Here is a 6,479-nt window from a genome sequence, read left to right as displayed (position 1 = left end):
AAGTCTAATTGTCCCAATGTTTGGAGCATTTGATTTTAAAATATATTTTAGCTTTTAAATTGATTATTTTATATGTAATTTTGGGATATTTTTACATGGAAACTGAATAAATTTATTAAAAAACTTGACTTATAAGCCTTCAGCACTGCCTAATTTTTCCACGTGAGCTAAAAGGCTAGCTAACCTTCATTGTTATTTCACATTCTATGGTGGATGTGCCAACCCTGGGAGTGTCCAAAGTCAGGCTAAATGGGGCGTGGAGCAGCCTAGTCTAGAGTAAGGTGTCCCTGCCCATTGCAGGGAGTTGGAACTGGATGGTCTTAATGGTCCCTTCAAACCTAAACCATTCTATGATTCTGAGTGGGAGGAAAAATACAAGGAAAATATGATTCCCACTTCTTGAAATATCTTCTTGGGTTGAATATTATTGTTGGAGTCTGATTTGTGGTAATCTTGGTACCTTGGAAGCTGAAAGAGCTGAGGCAGATTTTCTATGTGCTTACTTCAGAAGCTTTGTGGGGAGCTTAGTTTCACCCTCTCTTGCCTCTCCCAGGAGAGGGCTGCAGGGACTGTGTAATGGCTCTGCAGTGCTGTATGTTATGAAGGCAGTGGTGTTCAAACTATCACAATTGACATTAGTGACAAAGAGGAGGAAGAAAGAAACACCTGCTTTGACTACATTTAGATATTTCCCATTCTGCAACCTTGATGAAATCCTCAGGTTCGTGAAAACCCTAGCTGAAGCAATCCCAACAGTCTCTCAGTACAATTTGGGAATGTGTGGAGATGGATCAAGTTCTGGAAGACTGGAAAAGGGCAAACATAAGACAACTTAAAAAAAAAATAAGGCAAAAGGGAAGATTACAGATTGATGGGCCAATTTCTTTTGTGGGAATATACTAAATAAAAAAAATCCAACAGTACTTTTGTAGGGCGCCTAAAAGAACACCAGATGAGTAAGTAGCAAACTCGTTGGCAGTATGCAGTGAGTGCTAACTCATTTGTCAGGATTAAAACATATCAGATCAATCAAAAGTCTTTTTATGTGAAGTAACATGCCTTACGGGTATAGAGATCACATAGCTAGGCTTTGCTTATAGGTTTCACAAGAGCAAGTTTGGGTTACTGTAAAGTGGGGACAAAAGTTTCTGTGGATGCCATATTCAGAGCAGTTGCCAGTGCTTTGCTGTCAAACTGCTGTGATGAATCGAGGATCTATCCTAGGCTTAGTATGTTCGATGTTTTCATTATAATCCAATACCACATTGCTAGAATATGCTTATTAAATCTGCAAATGAAATGAATCTGAAAGAGACAGTAACAGATTGAAAGATAAGAATTAATTCAAAATGATCACAACAATTTAGAGAAATAGTCTTGAATAGAACCTAGAATTTAATTAAAAAAAGGTATGGTTCTGTATTTAGGTAGGGATAAACAGTTGAGAAAATACAATAAGAAAAAAAAGATAAGAAAGGAAACAGTCTTGCAAAAAAGTATTTGATATTACAGTGGGTCACCAAATGAATGTAGGTTAAGAGTATTACACCGTTTGTATTGGTTTTGCATTGCAAGATTTTGGCAGGTGGGGTGGGGAGGGATATGGAAATGACTTTTGTGAGAAGCTTCTAGAAGCTGGTAGTGCCTCTGGAATAATGTGTAGCTTCAGCTTGAGAGAGGATTGAGAACATGTGAGAGCAACAGCTCTGCAGACACACAGGTCAGTGCAGAAGGAGGAGCAGGATGTGCTCCAGGTGCCGCAGCAGAGATTCCCCTGCAGCCTGTGGTGCAGAACATGGTGAGGCAGCTGTGTCCCTGCAGTCCAGGGAAGTCCATTTGGGAGCAGAGATCCAGCTTACAGCAGGTTGTGAACCTGTCAGAAGCCCCTGCTGGTGCTGGCTCCTGGCAGGACCTATTTCCCCATGGAGAGAGGAGCCCACAGTGGAGCAGATTTGATGGTAGGACTTGTGACCCTGTGGGGAACCCACGCTGGAGCAGTTTGTTCCTGGAGGAACTGCATCCTGTGGGAGGTACCCATGTCAGAGCAGCTTGTGAAGAGCTATAACCTGTGGGAAGGACTCATGCTGGAGAAGTTCATGGAAGACTCTCTCATGTGGGAGGGACCCCACACTGGAGCAGGTGAAGAGTGTGAGGAGTCCTCCCCCTGAAGAGGAAGGAGCCGCAGAGACAACGTGTAATGAACTGACCACAGCCTCCATTCCCATCCCCCTGTGATGTCAGGACTGAAAAGGTAGAGGAATGGGAAGTGCAGCTGAGCCTGGAAAGAAGGGAGTGGTGGGGGAAGGTGTTTTAAGATTTGGCTTTATTTCTCATTACCCTACTTGGATTTGATTGGTAGTAAATTAAACTTATTTCCCCAAGTAGAGTCTGTTTTGTCCATGACAGTTACTGGTGAGTGATTCCTCCCTGCCCTTGTCTAGATCCACGAGCCTTTCATTATATTTTCTGTCCCTTGCCCAGCTGAGTAGAGGAGTGACAGAGTGGCTTTAGTGGGCACCTGGCATTCAACCAGAGTCTACCCACCACACTGCTGCACAGAGGTCAAACATCACACTGGAATTTATAAACAGCAGCATAGTCCATAAAATTTGTAATGTAATTCTTCTTCACAACATTGTTGTTGTTTTTGAGATGTGAATCAGCTGGAGGGAGTACAGAGGGAGGCTATGAGTAAAGTCTGGAGATCTACAAAGAATGGGGTGTCTGGTCCCCCTGGAAGACATAAGATAGAAAGGAGAGGTTATATCAGTGTATAAATATGTAAAAAAGCTTTAAAAATAATGTTTCCTATAGCCATGAATAGTAAGGTAAGAAATAAAACTCAAGCTGCAGACAGAGATGTTTACTTAAAATTTTAGGAATGATTTTTCTCCTGATGGGAATTGGTAGGCATTGTGGTTGCTTAAGAATATTTTACGATGCTCATCACTAGAAGTATTAAAGAACAGGCTCAGCAAACATGGATAAGATAGTTTGGGAATATGACAGCTTCAGTAGTTCCTTGTTATAGGAAGAAAAGTGAACTATATAATCCCTTCAAGTGCCTTCTAACCTTTCTATGTTTGTGTAATTTTGTTGTCTATCTAGAACTGGTACAGGGAAAAAAGGTATAACAGGAAGCTGTCTCCCTTTGTTCTTATCTGCACCATCCCCTCTCCCCTGCAGGTCTCTGGCACATCCAGACAGAATAAGCACGATTTCAGTGCCTCCTCTCTAATAGTGACGAGTACTATTTCTAAGTGATAACAGTAATTAAAAATATATGTTTAACATATATATGGACAACACCAAGCTGGGTGTGAGTGTTGATCTGCTGAAGGATCTACAAAGGGATCTGGACAGGTTGGATTGATGGGCCAAGGACAGTTGTATGAGGTTAAAAGGCAAAGTGCTGGGTCCTGCAGTTGGGTCGCAACAACCCTCAGCAGCACTGGGGACAGAGTGGCTAGAAAGTAGCCCAGCAGAAAAGGACTTGGAGGTGCTGGTCAACAGCAGCTGAACAGGAGCCAGTAGTGCACCCAGGTGGCCAAGAAGGCCAATGGCACCTGGCCTGTGTCAGCAATAGTGTGGCAGCAGGACCAGGGCAGTGACTGCCCCCCTGTTGAGGGGGGAGTGACTGTCGAGGCCTCACCTTGAATCCTGGGTTCAGTTCTGGGCACCTCAATGCAAGAAAGACATTGAGGTGCTGGGTTGTGTCTGCAGAAGGGCAAAGGAGCTGGTGAAGGGTCTGGAGCGCAAGTCGGATGAGGAGAAGCTGAGGGAACTTGGAGGTGCTTAGTCTGGAGAAAAGAAGGCTCTGTGGACACCTTTTTGCTCTTCACAACTACCCGAAATGATGTTGTAGACAGGTGGGGCTCTTCTCTCAATTTACAAGCTTAGGAGGAGAAGAAATAGCCTCAACTTGTCCAAGGGGAGGCTTAGATTGGACATTAAGAAAAATTTAATTGCTGAAAGGGTTGTCAAGCACTGAAACAGGCTGCCCAGGGAACTGCTGGAGTCATCATTCCTGGAGATATTAAAAGATTTCTAGATGTGGCATTTAGAGACATCGTTTAATGGCGGATTTGGCAGTGCTGGGTTAATGGTTAAACTTGATGATCTTGAGGGTCTTTTCCAACCTAAACAAGTTGATTCTATATTTGTTGTTGGTCAGTGGTTGATGAAGCAACCCATTTATTCAGACACCTCTGTAAGTACTCTGACTCTCTCAAAGATTGAACAACTGTGACTTCTACTGAAATGGCTGTGAACTTCAAACCCTAGGGATTTCTGCAGACTAGATTCTTCTGCAGAAACATTTAATGGTTTTTTAAAGGATGAATTATTTTTATTAAAGCTGTTGCTTACATTCAAATCAGAGCTGACATTTTGAAAAGTCAATGTACAGTGAAACACCAAAAAGATATTTGTTAGACTTCTTGTCATTTGTGGTCATGTTACTCCTCCTGTTTTTATAAAAACAGGAAGATATTAACCTCATGTATGACTGCAGTCAATGTAAGAACTCCTGTTCCCTAGTGATTTTCAAAGCAAAAATACTAGGAATAAACATGAGGCTGTACTATGTCATAGAGTCATGATTCTTCCTTTAGCACAGATTTTAAGAAAAACAAGCAAACTGCAAACAAAGACCATGACAGCCTTTCTTCCTGATGTCTGTGCAGTGTATTGGTGGATCTTTCTTTTGATGCTGCAATAGTAAATAACTGACTTTGCTGCATGCTTAGAAGACTTCAAAGCTTCCTGATGCTTTCAATTTTATTAAAATGTTCCACGACCAGGTTTGTTCAATATGTTTTCTGAATTTCATTGGCAATAGCACTCACTATCACTGCTTTGAAATGTTGTTTTGTTTTTTTTTTTAATTTGGTTATTTTACTATAGCAAACCACTAACAGCCAAATAAACTATTTGAGAGAAAACAATAACCCCTGCCAGGTGTTGCCATTGTTTTGAAATAGTTACTGCAGGTCCAGTACAGGAGCACTGGTGGCCACAAGGATCCTCCAAAGGTGAGTTTGTGGCAGCTGGACAATAAACCCTATTCCAAATTAGTCCCTATTTAGATATGTATGTGATGAAGAGGGTAAAATGGCTTTGTTATTTCTCTTTGATAGTGTGTATGAGGGTCAGATACAGCTGAATTCTTTGTATAGCTGTTTGAAGAGACTGTTGCCTAGCTGTTGTTGGGATCTACAGTTAAGATTTGCCATTTGTTTTCCCCAGTGGGAGTACAGTGAACATAAATTTCTGTTTCACCACATGGAGCCACAAAGAGTTCCCAGCAGTAGCTGTAGAATGAGTGAAGAGATGAGAGGCTCCATGATGGGACTGAGGCTAAAGAAGGACTATTAGGTTCCTCAGAAATCGTCTGCTGCTGTCTGCTCCTTCCTTCACTGCTGATGCCACAGATTTCTCGGTAATGAAATACATAATCTGATATAATTCTGAAGTATTTTCACAGGAAGTGTTCCCATATGTTGGTTTGCAAGAGTGAATTCTCAGAACTCTTTTAGCTACTACACTTTTTTATAATTACTGCTTACTAATTCAAGCAGGCCAAGGTTTCAGAGACAGTTTTACAAGTGCTTATGTTTTACATGGAATGTCTTTCCTTTTCCAGCTGTTGCTGAAAGCTTAAAATTATGTGAATGTGCTTACTAGAGAAGGCCAAATACACAAAGATTTTATGTGGGTTTGAACTAACACTTGTCATTTTGGAAATTCTTATAAGGATGAACCAGAGTTCCCAGATTAAGATCTATTCTTTTGATTTGGATCCATCCCTAAATTTTATTTCTACTTCTATTTTTATTCTCTCATGGGAGGATAGAATATCTGAAAAAAATTACAAGTTCGGACAAAAATCATCAAAAAATTATGAAATGTGGTATGTCTCTGAAAGTCTGCAAAGGTTTTTGTAATCAGAAGAGCTATTAGGACTCCACTTACACTCAAGTGTTCAACTCTCTCTACAAGACTCTTGTTATGGTAATGTCCAGGCTGTCCTTCTGCTGTGTCCATCATACATAAGATCTTCAAGGAAAAGTATCTCAGTGTTGGTGTTAGTGGTACAGATGTGTTAGTGGTACATACTATCATGTGATTCTTCAACATGCTTGTTGCTCTTCATATCTCAAGAATAAGAAGATATTTGTTGAAATGTAAAGGCGATTATTTCAAAATGGATAAAAGAAGGGAATGACCAAGCAACTGAAAGTTTGAGTGTGGAAATCCTGGAATTTTAAAAGATAGGAAACAAGGGCATCTAGAATTCAAGCTCATACTACCAACATTTCTGAAAGGAAAAATAAAAGCTCATGCTTAAGGATTTAAGACTGACTGTAACTCCAAGGGATTAGGCTGAGATCTTTGTGGAAGCAGATTGTTTTTATCTTTTCTTAAAGCTTTCTCTGAAACATCTTGTGATGGTCATGAACAGGATATTGCAATAGATC

This window comes from Manacus candei, unplaced genomic scaffold (genome assembly GCF_025592945.1).
Source record: "Manacus candei isolate 608988 ecotype Guabito, Panama unplaced genomic scaffold, ASM2559294v1 h1tg000007l, whole genome shotgun sequence".
Taxonomy (NCBI): Eukaryota; Metazoa; Chordata; class Aves; order Passeriformes; family Pipridae; genus Manacus; species Manacus candei.
The sequence above is the reverse complement of the archived record's forward strand: the minus strand, read 5'-3'. Positions refer to the sequence as shown.